The sequence below is a fragment of the Malus domestica genome, chromosome 02, assembly GCF_042453785.1.
Source record: "Malus domestica chromosome 02, GDT2T_hap1".
NCBI classification, from domain to species: Eukaryota; Viridiplantae; Streptophyta; class Magnoliopsida; order Rosales; family Rosaceae; genus Malus; species Malus domestica.
In genome coordinates this window covers 7480216-7495131 of record NC_091662.1, presented here as the reverse complement: position 1 = coordinate 7495131, position 14916 = coordinate 7480216, and the positions used below count along the sequence as shown (strand labels likewise).

Genomic DNA, 14916 nt, shown 5'->3' with positions numbered 1-14916 from the left:
CAGGACACGTGTCAACACCTGACAGAAATGACTTATTTCATCTGGAATATTATATTCAAAATTAGGCCTTGGAAAATTCTATAAATAGAAGCCAATTTCATTCATTTCATTTCACCAATTCATATGACACCAAAACCTTGAAGCTCTGAAACTCTGAAACTCCGAAGTTCTCAAGCATCCAGGTTCCCGAAGAATCAAGAAAGCGTTATTCGTTCTTCGTTCATCGTTCTTCGTTCATCGTTCTTCCAAGATCAAGCCCCGACGGCCCTTGGATTAACAATCCACCAATTCAAGATCAAGCCCCGATGGCCCTTGAAGAAAGTGTTCTTCGTTCTTCGTTCATCGTTCTTCCAAGATCAAGCCCCGACGGCCCTTGGATCAACAACATCAACAAATCCACACATCCAACCGTTCTTCAAGATCAAGCCCAAAAGCCCTTGAAGATCCGTTCATCACCATTATTCAAGATCAAGCTTCAACGGCCCTTGAAGAATCACTCATTCTCAAGATCAAGCCCCAACGGCTCCTTGAAGATCCGCTCAAATCCACCTTCAAAATCAAGCCCACGGCCCTTGAAAAACGTTCATCCTTAGATCAAGCCCAACGACCATTTGGATCAATCGCTCATCCTCACATTTAACACCTTACGAAGATCGAATCAGAGGATCAAATTTGAGAGATATTGTAAACCCCAAATCATCAAATACAAATATTATTTTGTGCACGTGTTCTTGTCTCTTTCGTTTCAGGAATATTCTGTGTTTACAAATTTGGCACGCCTAGTGGGACTATCTCTACCTCTCATCTCTTTCTCCGTTCAAGAAATTCGAGCACACTCCCAAAATCAATGGCATCAAGGAAGGCTCAAGCTGTTCCCACAACCAACGTGAAGAACTAGAGCATTATCGCCGCAGATGGCGCCATTTCGGGCATCATAACTCGAAGCAAGGCAAGAGCTCTTGCTGCCTCCTCTTCCACCCCTACATCAACCCTGCCAAAGGGACAAGAGCACCCGAGGCACAAACGGCCTCGCTAAGGGCGCCAAGGGAGGAAAGCCCGAGGAAGTACTCCGAGTCTTTGTTTTCCAATGTTGACTCAAGCGACAGCATAGCCATGCAAGTTATGGCTACCGGAGCAACTTCGATCGATGAGCAGCTGGCTCAGATGAATGAAGCAATTGCAAGGCTAACCCGAACTGTGGAAGAAAAAGACTTGCAAATTGCAGCACTCGTCAACCGACTGGAGGTGCATGACGGAGAGAAACCCAACCTGAATATTGATCATCCGAATAAGGAAGACGACGAAGAAGATGAGCCTATAGCGGAGAAAGCTGAAGAAAAGCTGAAGATAGACCAGACAACAGCGCTCATGGGATCTCTCTCCATCAAGCAATTGCAAGAGATGATCGCCAGCACCGTCAAAGCGCAGTACGAATGGAGCTTACATGCCTCCACATTGTACTCGAAGCCATACTCCAGGAAGATCGATGCCTTAAGGATGCCGATGGGTTATCAACCGCTGAAGTTTATGCAATTTGACGGAAAAGGAAACCCGAAGCAACATGTCACACATTTCGTCGAAACCTGCAACAATGCAGAGACGGAAGAAGATTACCTCGCCAAGCAGTTTGTGCGCTCATTAAAAGGAAATGCTTTTGAGTGGTACACGGACCTGGAGCCCGAGTCCATCAATAGCTGGGAACAGTTGGAAAGGGAATTCCTCAACCGTTTCTACAGTACTCGCCGCACTGTGAGCATGCTAGAGTTGACGAGCACGAAGCAATGGAGGGAAGAACCAGTCATGGACTACATCAACCGATGGCGTAATCTAAGCCTCGACTGTAAGGACAGGCTATCCGAGATTTCTTCAATCGAGATGTGCATCCAGGGCATGCAATGGGGTTTACAATACATCCTTCAAGGTATTAAACCACGGACTTTTGAAGAATTAGCCACCCGTGCCCACGACATGGAACTGAGCATTGCCCACCATGGAAAGAAGGAGCCAATCACCGATTTCAAAAGGGATAAGGTGTTTACTTTAAGAACAGACAATCATGGGAAAAGGCCCGCCAATGAAGCTTTTACCACCAATACCACCCCTATCAAGACCTCGTCCGTACCCATCAAAATCTCCTTCAATAACAAAGCAAAGGAGATAAAAAGAAGCAAACCTTCCCACACCCAAGATAGGTACAAAAAGACCTTGAGGGAACTGGAGCAGAAGGTATACCCTTTTCCGGACTCCGACATGGACGCAATGCTGGACGACATACTGGAGAAGAAGGTGATTGAGTTGCTTGAACGCAAACGCCCCGAAGAGATGAATCGCGTTAATGATCCCAAGTACTGCAAGTACCATCGTATCGTGGGTTATCATGTGGGTAAGTGCTTCATCTTAAAAGAACTCATCATGAAGTTGGCACAGCAAGGGTGGATTAAGCTCGACTTAGAAGACACAGCCGCAACGCACACCACTACGATCGTGTTTGGATCCTTTGATCCTGTGCCTCTTCAAGAAATGCCCGACCATTCCTATCAATGCACAAGCTACACGGCACCTTCTGCACAACCATTATTGGGGGCAAACGACCAGGATGCATCTATCGATAATGAAGAAGGGTGGACATTGGTGACCTATAAGAAGACGAGGAAGCCAATACCACAAGCTATAAGGCCAAAGGGGGAGCAAGCGAGAAAGCATTGCCGCCGCAACAATAGGAAACCTAAAAGAAACATAAGAGCTACTAAGCCAACATATGCTGGGGAACCTATGGAGCAAGAGCCACGTATTCCCGTCTCCTTACACGAATACTTCCCGAATGACTTCTTCCAACAGTACACTATCACTGCATGTCACATGGTCGAAGTAGAAATGGAAGAACCCTCAAAAGGCAAAGCTGTCACCACTGAGGGGGAAAAGACTTTTACAACTGAAGAAGGTCTACCAACACACTTTAGTATCGAGGGAGCGCTCCGATTGCCAAAAAAGATGCGAAGAGCACTGACAGCGGTTTTGGCAAGTTCCGACGACCATGAAGTGCAAGAAAGCAAGAACGAAAGCTTGAAGCTTCGACCACATGAATGTGCCACATGCTGTGCCGCCGATGACACAATCCACTTCACCGACGAAGACTTGCTGCTAGGATCCAAGGTTCACAACCGACCTCTCTTCGTCTCTGGGTACGTAAGGGAGCACAAAGTCAGCCGCATGCTTGTGGATGGCGGATCAGCCATAAATATCATGCCAAAGTCAACAATGACCACAATTGGCATCAAGGTGGATGAACTATCCCTAAGTCGTCTACTAATCCAAGGTTTTGACCAAGGAGGACAAAGAGCGATGGGTATGATCCGAGTGGAGATGACCATTGGTGAACTCAAGTCAAGCACAATATTCCATGTTCTATATGGTGACACCAAGCCATTCATCGAAGCCGAATCACATTTCGTAGACGCCAAGTTCTACATGGATGAAGACATGGTACCCGAAACTCTTCCAAAAGATATCAAATCCATGAGCAAAGCAACACCTAAAAAGCAGAAGTGGCAAACCGTGCCCAAGAAGCAAGAAGAAGAAGCTATGTCATCTTCAAGAAAAAACGACGATGAGCTTGCTAAACCTACAACAACCAGAGGGAGTAGGACGCCCTCAAATGGACCAAACATACCCGTTTTCTGATACATCCCGATGTCGAGAAGAAAGAATGGTCAATCCCCATTTGAAACTGCAGCAAGCAAAGCCGATGCACAGCGGCACATGGATAATGTAAAGTTGCTTAAAACGAATGCAGTTTTACCTCTGACACAGCTAGGCGACACTAAGGTTGCAAGACCATAACAAGGCTTTGTAAAGGCCTGCCAAAGGGGGTAGAACCAAGCTTACTCCCAACCAAGAGGACCGAAGAAGGTTTTGATCCAAACGCCTACAAACTCATGTCGAGAGTTGGGTACAACTTCACCTCCTCTGCAAATTTAGGAAAGAAGGATTTGAACACCGTCAAAGACAACGAACGTGATCTCACTAAAACTCAGAAGAAGTTGGAGGAGCATGGTTACGGGGTCAACAACAACAAAGCTGGACTTGGCTTCACACGAAATGCACCGGTGAAGATCTCCAGCAAGGCAAAAAATGCTAGCACTCAACACATCAGCGTAAGCGTTATACAAGATAAAGAAGAGCCTCAATCTGCCCCCCAGACGTCAGTATTCGATAGAATGAATCATTCAAAGCCCAGAGTTTCAGCACTTAAACTCATTGGCGGTCAAAACAGAACTTACGTCTTCAAAAGGCTTAACACGTCAGCATCTCGAAGCTCTGTTTTCAAAAGGTTGTCGAAACCTAAGAAGCAAAGCAATATGACTAGCTTTCTTCCACGACAGTCAGTTATGGAAAGACTTGAAGAAGCCAAAGAGCCTTCTAGAAGGAGAAAGACGACACCAGAAGTAGAAAAGATTGATCATCTGGCAGAAAAGGATGACGTTCGAAGTTCCATTCCTTCAAGAATGAAGCGCCAAGAAATTTTAGAGGTTAACACAGTTGGATCACTGAAAGTGAAAAGGCGCACCATCATCTACACTGGACAATCTTCATGCCAACAAGCTTGAGAGGTCAACACCGAAGAAGAGACCCAAGACGTCTTCCACATCACAATCCAAGAAGGTGAAGAAGATGAAATCCTCGAGGAAGATGTCATTGCAGCGCCGTCACAACTTGAAGAAGGGGGGCAAGCCACAGTTGACGATCTCAAAGAACTTAACTTAGGCACGAGTGAGGAACCAAAGCCTATCTTAGTAAGTGCATTACTAAGTGCAGACGAGATAGAGAAGTATTACCAGCTGCTATTAGAGTACAAGGACGTCTTTGCTTGGACCTACAAGGAAATGCCCGGCCTCGACCCTATCATTGCTGTGCATCATCTTGCAGTTAAACCTGAAACACGACCAATAAAGCAAACTCAAAGACGTTATCGATCCGAGCTCATCCCACAAATCGAGGCTGAGATTGACAAGTTGATCGAAGTAGGCTTCATTCGAGAGGTGCAATACCCCAAGTGGATCTCCAACATTGTCATAGTCCTTAAGAAATCTGGACAAATACGTGTTTGCGTAGACTTCCGAGACTTCAATGATGCTTGCCCAAAGGATGACTTCCCTTTGCCAATCTTTGAAATCATGGTGGACGCGACCACTGGCCATGAGGCACTATTATTCATGGACGGCTCTTCTGGATACAATCAAATTCGTATGGCTTTTGAAGATGAGGAACTAATAGCCTTCCGTACTCCAAAAGGTATCTACTGCTACAAGGTGATGCCATTTGGTCTGAAGAATGCTGGAGCTACATATCAACGCGCAATGCAAAAGATCTTCAATGACATGCGACACAAGAACGTAGAATGTTATGTAGACAATGTGGTGGTCAAGACAAAGAAAGGATCAGATCACTTGAAGGATTTGCGAGTAGTGTTCGAAAGGTTGCAAAAATACAACCTTAAGATGAACCCGTTAAAGTGTGCATTTGGCGTCACATCTGGAAAGTTCCTTGGCTTCATTGTCAAGCATCGTGGCATTGAAGTGGACCAATCAAAGATCAAGGCAATTCAAAGCATGCCCGAGCCAAGAAACTTGCACGAGTTGAAAAGTCTTCAAGGACGGCTAGCCTTCATCAGACGCTTCATCTCTAACCTTGCAGGGCGTTGTTAACCGTTAAGTCGACTCATGAAAAAAGATGTTCCGTTCGTATAGGACAAAGCATGCAACAATGCTTTTGAAAGCATAAAGAAGTATTTATCAAGTCCACCTGTCCTGGGGGCACCTATACCAGGGAAACCGCTCATATTGTACATCGCTGCTCAGGAAAGATCAGTTGAAGCACTCTTGGCACAGGAAAACGAATCCCAGAAAGAAGGTGCGCTCTACTACCTCAGTCGAACGCTCACTGGCGCTGAGTTGAACTACTCCCAATAGAAAAAAATGTGCCTTGCCTTGATGTTTGCCATCCAGAAGCTTAGACATTACATGCATGCTTACACCATCCACTTGGTTGCTAAAGCTGACCTGGTCAAATACGTCATGTGCAAGCCAGTTTTGATAGGACGACTAGCTAAATGGGCATTGCTTCTCAATCAATACGAGATCATCTACGTCCCAGCTAAAGTCGTCAAGGGACAAGCGCTAGGAAACTTCCTTGCTGACCATCCAATCCCAGCCGATTGGAAAATCTCAGATGACTTGCCTGACGAAGAGGTGTTCTACATCGACATATTCTCGACATGGACGATGTTCTTCGACGGATCTGCATGAGCAGACGGAGCGGGGGCAGGAGTAGTATTCATGTCGCCACAAAGGCAAATACTACCTTATTCAATCCAACTAAGCGAATTATGCTCCAACAACGTCGCTGAGTACCAAACACTGATCATCGGGCTCCAAATGGCAATCAACATGGAAATCACAGCCCTTGAGATATATGGCGACTCCAAGCTCATAATCAATCAACTCTTGACTGCATATGAGGTGATGAAAGATGATCTCGTCCTATACTTCCGGCTGGCAACACAATTGCTACAAAGATTTGAGACCGTAACACTAGAACACGTGCCAAGAAAAGAGAATAAAATGGCAGACGCTCTCGCTAACCTAGCCTCGAGCATGACATTAGGAGAAGACGAAGCTGCAAACGTGCCAGTCTGCCAAAGATGGGTAATCCCGCCTGTCACTGAAATGGTACTTAGTGATACAAACGTTATTTCCATACTTCTGGTTAACGTTGAAGAATGGAGACAACCGCTGATCAACTGCTTGGAGCATGGAATACTCCCAGATGATCCAAAACACCGCTCTGAAGTACGTCAACGAGCACATCGCTTCCTCTATTACAAAGGGACACTCTACCGGCGATTTTTTGAAGGAGTACTTCTGAGATGCCTAGGCGAGGAAGAAGCCAATTAAGCCATGGAAGAAGCACACTCAGGAATATGTAGGGCGCATCAGTCCGGACCGAAGCTTCATTTCCAGCTCAAAAGAATGGGTTACTACTGGCCAAGCATGGTAAAGGACTGCCTAGAACACGCCAAAAGGTGCCAAGCCTGCCAATTTCACGCCAACTTCATACATCAACCGCTTGAACCATTACACCCCACAGCTACTTCATGGCCATTCAATGCATGGGGATTGGACGTCGTAGGACCAATTGCGCCAAAGTCATTTGCAGGAGACTCTTACATCCTGGCTGCAACAGATTACTTCTCCAAGTGGGCTGAAGCCATACCCCTGAATGAAGTCAAGAAGCAAACTGTCGTCCGTTTCATCAAGGAACATATCATCCACCGATATGGTGAGCCTCGCTACATTGTCACTGACAATGGAAAATAGTTCTCCAACCGACTCGTGGACGAGCTATGCGAGAAATACAAGTTCAAGCAGCACAAATCCTCCATGTATCATGCTTCGGCCAACGGTCTTGCAGAAGTATTTAACAAGACATTGTGCAACCTCCTGAAGAAGGTAATCGGTAGAACAAAGAAAGACTGGCATGAAAGAATAGGCGAAGCATTTTGGGCATACAGGACGACATATAGAACGCCTACCCAAGCTATACCTTATTCTCTCGTATATGGCGTGGAAGCTGTTATACTGCTCGAAAGTCAAATCCCTTCGCTAAGGATGGCTATACAAGAAGGCTTGACTGACGAAGAGAATGCAAAGTTGCGCCTTCAAGAGCTGGAAGCGCTGGATGAGAAAAGACTCGAAGCCCAGCAACACTTGGAGTGTTATCAAGCACGACTCTCCAAGGCCTTCAACAAGAAAGTTCTCCCTCGTTCTTTTCAAATGGGAGATCTCGTCCTTTTATTCCGTAGGCCTATCATCACAACTCACAAGACAAAGAGCAAGTTCACGTCAAAATGGGATGGACCATACGTAATACAAGAAGTCTACACCAATGGCGCCTACTTAATCATGGCGGAAGACGGCTTAAAGATCGGCCCTATCAATGGCAGATTCTTGAAGTGCTACTACCCTTAAAAAGCGACAAACTCTTGCTCTTTGTTCGCACGAACCTAAACCGCATGAACCAAAGCTCCTAGCCCGCAAGAGCATAAATTGTGTACGGCAAAATTATCATCAAAATCATTGCTAAATTCATCGCTCATTTGAACTACGTTATGACTTGATCCCTCCTCAACTGAGGGTACGTAGGCAACTTGAAACTTCAAAACTTCAAAAAATGTAAATACTTTATTTCTTTAAAAGAAGAAGTCGGCTCCAAAGCCTTATTACAAGAAAAAAAAATAGAAGATACTACTTGAAAACTATGTCCCTAAAACTACGAAGGCGATATTCAAGCAAGCCTTCCAAAGTTTTTAAAGTCTCTACCTCGGTGGGAGACAAGTTGGGCAACTCCATTGTCATGCCTTTCTCTCGTTCTAAGCGCGAAATCTCCTCCTGGTACTGAGAAAGTGTAGTTCCCTGCTCCGAGAGAACACTTTCAAGTTGCGATGCTTCGATTACCAACTGCTCTCGCTCTCACACCAACGCATCTAGACGCACCTGGATAGAAGTTAAAGAAGTCTTTGTGAATTGATAATCTCCCGAAGCAGCTTGCTGAGAAGACCGGACTTAAGCCAGTGACAAGTTTATCGTTGCTAGCTGATGAGCTCTAACATCCGGACTCAACTTCTCTAAGGAAATAGCACGCAAGGAAGAATACTCAGTTGAGGCGGCCATAAGTTCGGCAATCTTGATCTTCAACGATGAAGAATCAACGTTAAGGCTGTCAATCACAGAAACAAGCTTCGACAAATCCTCATTGAGCAACGTAAGGTTTTCCAACGCGCATTTAGAAATCCTCTTCTTTATATGGCTCTTGATATCCATTGCCGCACCAAGACGAATGCGATGGATGACTTGCTCAGTACCTCTAAGGTTCGGCCTTCTCAAAGAGATCCCCGAACTAGCTGGCAAAGGTGTTAGACGCATGATGGACTCTTGTACGCCTCCACCTACACACGGCAAGCTTAGGAAATTGGGCAGATTTTGAACGAGCTCTGCACCAAGTGGATCCCCAATCTCCCCATCCGTAGGTAGATTGCCTCCAAGTAGCATGTCTGTACGGGAGTGAATGCCCGCAGTCACCAGATCAAAAGAACAAGAAGGCCCAACCTAAACAAAACAAAGAAAGATGTTAGAAATAAAAGCTAAAATAATGAAAAAAAAAATATACGTACATCTGACACACGAACATCGGATTGAGGAGGCCTAAACATTCATTTCTTCTTATGACGAAAATTAACATCACTGTCAACCTGAGCGACTTCGAGTGACCGCTTATTTAAAACTTGTTGGTGTAGCCACAAAACAGGTCCATCTCCGTGCGAATCAACTTCGTCACCCACCTCTTCAGAAGCATCCAGGTGGGGATAGGACAGACGTAAGTGTTGATGGGCCAAAACCATAGGTCTATCTTGCAAAGGAGTGACACTCGCACAATCAAAAGGTACCAATTGCATAGGAACCACAGAACAACCCTCTTTTAACGCATCATGACGTGAATGGGAAGAATTGGAACCACTTGCCGTCCCTAAATTCTCATAATATACCTTTGACCACCAACGTACGTATACACGGGTTACTGGATTACTCTTGAAATCGTCTTTGGCCGGCAGGGTGATAAAAGCGTTTGTATATGCACGAGTACACGACTCCCAATGCGTATACGCGGCTTGCAAGGATTCTGATCGAGCTTTCTCCCTCAACGTGCCTGGCACATTTTGGACAAAACCAAATTGCTTGCTAAAGCGGTGAAGACTGTACGGCTGAATGATACATCGGTCTTCTTGCCGCAAAGAAACATACCCCGAGCGAAGACTTATAAGGTAAGACAAGTCTGAAAAGTGGAGATGTGAATCATCCATGATGTCTCGCCGTACCGAGCCAACCCTCGCTAGGCGATCCATCCTCAATCCTTCACAACTTTTAAATAATGTTTGCGCCTACTGATCATCGAGACTCTTCACAGAAAGCACGCCAAAATACTTCGTCATCAAAGGTCCCAGCTTGACTACGGAGGGCCCAGACTTGTATAAAATTGACGAAGAAAAATGAGTACCAAAGTACTTACCCAACCAACCGTACACGTAGTGGTAAGGAAGTACCGCATCACGATCTTCAGTGCTTGCTAAGTTCGAAACAACTTTTAAGCCATCGTAAATGTTGGCTAAGACCGGAATAGCAAGGCTAAAAGATTAGCCTGCAGCCATCTTGCTAGCAACTTTGAAGACTCCAGGACGAATCAAGTTGACGTCGTCTTTAGGGAAGACAAACTTACAAAGCCAACAAGCTAAGAATGCAGCTAAGTAAGATTCTTCCAAGTGCTCAAATGCCACGCCGAGATCCTCAAATGCCCTTAACTCGTTAGGGGTACGACGCTCAACTAGACCAATGATGCCTGATGGATCAGAGTCTCCCTTAGGCCTGGTTGTCTTGTTACGATCATTTTTTTTCGAAGGCCTCTTGTACTTCACGACATCCCAATACCAAAACCGGATCCACGAAGAAATATTCACGCCTGACTTACCGGGGGCCTCTTGGAAAAGCTTATGGTACGCCAGAACAAATAGCGGCAGCTCGCAGGAAATCCTCGACTGTTGCGACAAGAAAACTCCTCCACACTAGGAACAACCTCGTCATAAAATTTTCCCTAGATAGGCAGACCCCCTAGCTTGTGGAGATCCCTAAGTGAAATTGACATCTCCCCTCGAGCCGTGTGAAGCGTGTTGGTCGCTGAACACCAATACTCAAAGAATGCACGAATGACAGAAGGATGGCGATCATAACTGAACAAAGATGCGTATACAGCATGATAAATGCCTGTGTTAGTAAGTATATCTTTGGAACTGCTCAAGACATCTTCAAGCCATTCCCAATAAAACTCAACGAAGGCGGCTCCTCCAGTAGTCGACAGGGTGCTATTCCAAGCTATAGCTCTGCTACAGATACGATCGCCAAGAAGCTTAGACTTAACCAAAGGGTTGGCACGATCATGGTGCGAAGAGTTCAAGACAAGAATCCTCGATTTACACACCTTCTTCTTTGTAGTTGGTCGAACGGAGTCTACCACCTCCCAAGATACCTCAGAAGACCACGACTTAATATGCATGAAGTTGTCTTTTATGGGAAGAACAAGCGCCTTAGGGCCAGTTAGTGGCGCATAAAGCTTCAATGTCGTTCCACTATCTTGTGGATCGCCTTCCTTCGCAAGAATGATGATGGTGTTGTTTTTAAAGCACTTGAGAAACACCATGACTGCAACGGAAAAGTGAGCCACAAAGCTTGAGCAGCACGGCAGAGATGACAGCTACAAGACGGTCATTCAAAGCACACTACAGTGGCAGAGGAAACTAAAATGCTACACAATCACACTACGCAAACCCACAGCGACTACTCAAGCAATTTCTTGCATCGCACGGCGACGTCATCGCCAAGGGAAAACTGTGATCAAAAGGCATTACACAGCGAAGCCCCACTGCAGTCTCTTGCACAGCACCACACGGTAGCGCACCACCGAGGGAAAACTGTGATCAAAAGGCACTACACAGCGAAACCCCGTTGCAGTCTCTAGCACAAGCACTAGGCAACCTGCTCACTCCGCCACCAACAATCACACCTCTGAAGGCTTCATGAAGGTCCCAACATCATGTTCTGCCTTCTTAAAATTAAGAATTCCTGGCATCACAGCAAAGAAATCCATCAGTGGGGGCACAAACACACTGTGCATAAAAATAGACACATTATATAGTATTATATGTGTGTGTGTGTATATGGGTGTGTGTATATATATATATGTGTATATATATATATATATATATATATATATATATATATATAAGACACGGCAACCAAGTTCCATATACAAATATATACAATGTGTACACAGTGATGGTGACAGGACGTTGAAACTTCCACATACACACACACACACACACACACACACATATATATATATATATATATATATAAATGGCTTGAAGGGACGCAAATGATGATGGCGATGGGACAATTGAAGGAATATATATATATTCTGGCATCCTAACAGATTGTGTGTGTGTGTGTGTATATATATATATATAGGGTCCGAAAGATTGAAATCGTCCTCAGCCTAAAACATACCTAAAAGCTTGCTGTTGCTGCACCACGATGTCACCCGTCTACAAACTCCAGCATCTTCCCTTTGCTCCATCTTCCGCGCACCGCCAAGCATCATGTGGGGATATATATAGGAAAGAAAGAGAAGGTGTTGGCCGAAAAAAAAATATAAAGGTTTCAGGAATGGTGCACCACACCATGAAAAAAAAAATTATTATAAAGGATCATCACCATCAGCCCATTTTGAAAAGAAGGAGCAAAAGAAAGTAGGGAGGTGGGATGGTGCGGATTGCACCATATGAAAAAAAATAATATATAAAAAAATAATGGGTGGGTGCATGATTAAAAGAAAAAGAAAAAGGGGAAATGAAAGTGGTGGTGCATGAGCACCATTTTCAAAAAGCAAAAAAAAAGACATGCAAATTGGCAAAAAGAAAAAAAATAATGATGGTGCCAGGCGCACCTAAAAAAAAAAAAATATATATATATATATATATAGACATTGAATGAAAGAAGCCTCATTTATTGATTTCTCTAAAAATTTACATAAATGTACATTTTACATGAGACAAAAAAAAAAGTGCAAACAAACAGGAGGGAGTCTTCATTGCTCAGGTGGCATCTCAGTACTCGGCGGAGCTCCAGAAGGTGGAGGCACCAAAGGGTGATTATTTAGAGCCTCAGTACTAGGCAGAACCCCAGGAGGAGGATGCACCGAAAGTTGATCATTTGGAGTTTCATTACGCGGTACAGCCTTAGAAGACGAAGGCAAATACTGTTGGAACAAACCCACAAACCTCTGATGATCAAGTAAAATCTGATCATCAGATTCCTGCATCTGGTCAATCTTCCTCTTCATGTTTGTAGCATAGTTATGTGCGAGCCTGTGCAACTGTTTATTCTCATGCTTGAGCCCTCTAATCTCCTATTTGAGACTCATCACTTCAGCCGCCAATGATTCAACTTGACGGGTTCGAGCAAATAGGCGTTGGGCCATATTAGACACAGAAGCTGCACACTGCACACTAAGAGCCAGAGAATCCTTAACAGCCAACTCATCAGACCGTTTGGAAAACAGTTTGTTATCTTTGGGAGTGACAAGGTTCCGGGCCACCACCGCAGCGGTCATATCATTCTTCATCACCGAGTCCCCGACGGTAAGAGGACCAGTAGGGGATATAAAGGATGGGCGCCATATGTTGTCTGGAGAAGGCGGGACTGCCTCTTTACCAAGGTTCAAGTAAAAATGACGGTCGGAGGGTCCAGACATTTTCAAAGGTGTTAAAAAAGAGAGGAGGTGAGACGAATCAAGATTTTAGAAGTGCAAAAAGGGAGTTTCTACAAGCGAAAATTCAAGTGTGTTTTGAAACGAACTGCGTGCCTCTATAAAAATCAGCACTCGATGAGATTTCAGAGATCGAAGAGGCGAGCTCAGAATTCGAAGAGGCTAATTAAAAAAAAAATCGAAGAGGCAAGCTTAGAAATTGGAGAGGCATCTTGCTTTTCCAGACGCGTCAGCATTCGTCACATGCAAACTCAGCTTTGCGGAAATCACGGGCAATTTTTCGAAGCGCCGATCCCAGATATCGAAGAGGCGCCAGTCTTTTTCAGCCTCGTCAACACCTGTCACATGCACACTCAGCTTGACGAAAATTACGGACAATTTGTCGAAGATTTCTGATAAAGAACAAAGCACGTGAAGCCATACCGATCAATCACGCAATGGTTACCGACACGAGTGAAAGAATAGTACCTCTACAGGTATTAAAGAACTTCCTATAACTATCCACCTTCACCCTCCATAGTAAGGCAGACATACAGAACCTTTCTTCATCTCCGAGAATGCCTTCCCAACAAAGCCTCTCGAGTCACTTAGTGTTCCTTATTCCTTGGGGTACCTCTGCAAACAAATGACACCAAAGCAAAAGTATCTCATATCACCAGGGTAGAAAGCAAGAGTATCTCATATCATGCGTTCTCCATATCCTTTCCTTTGTACTTGTTCTTACCTGCAAAGAAAGCAATACTTCCAAAGAAGTTGTCACATCCACTCAAACTCGGGTAAGGAACCGACTGCTTGGAACCCTTCCCTAATTGCCTACCTAGCACTGCTCTCGAGTACTCGTCTTCCACTGCTGCTGTACTTCCAAAGAAGTTGTCACATCTGCCTGGAGAACAGATAAGGCAAGTGAAAATGATACCTTGTAGCATGTGGAGACAAGGTGCAGAAGGAACACGCAGAGAAGAATGCGGCCTGCACAATCAACTCAGCAGAAGGAGTCTGAGTTGAGGAACTCAAGAAACTGCCACATCTGCCTGGAGAACAAATAAGGAAATGCGGCGTACACAATCAACTCAGCAGAAGGAGTTCGAGTTGAAGAATTAGAGAGAAGAAGGGGTCTGAGTTGAATCCAAGAGCTCGAGAAGCTTCAACAACATATTGACGACACCATCGCTGAAGAACAAAGCCTCGCTGTGCAACGTTGTCAAATCACCACCACTTCTTCGAAAAGCAAGAGTATCTCATATCATCAGGGTTGCAATCACTCTGGGTGGAGGACTCGTTTTGACCCTCAAATTCATGGGTCGACTCGCTAGGCGTTGTGGGTTGCACGTGCCGATTCACCACTCTTGAATCAAATCCTTAAAGATCAAGTCACCAACCGGAAGAAGAGCCCATCAATCTTGAAGATCATACCATTGACCAAACTGCCCAGGTATGAATTAGAAAGATTGAACAAAGCGACAAGTCGTCACCTTCACCTCATAC

The 14916-nt window shown here is 44.9% G+C and overlaps 3 protein-coding genes across 12 annotated transcripts in view; 1 reads left to right on the top strand and 2 right to left on the bottom strand.

The window, feature by feature from the left end:
- The window catches only part of LOC103451426 (uncharacterized), a 102770-nt gene that overhangs the window by 34466 nt on the left and 53388 nt on the right, over window positions 1-14916 (bottom strand). The window lies entirely within an intron of this gene.
- The window catches only part of LOC103453840 (uncharacterized), a 111571-nt gene that overhangs the window by 62200 nt on the left and 34455 nt on the right, over window positions 1-14916 (top strand). The window lies entirely within an intron of this gene.
- LOC103453800 (disease resistance protein RPV1-like) overlaps window positions 1-14916 on the bottom strand; it is an 88414-nt gene that overhangs the window by 66612 nt on the left and 6886 nt on the right. The window lies entirely within an intron of this gene.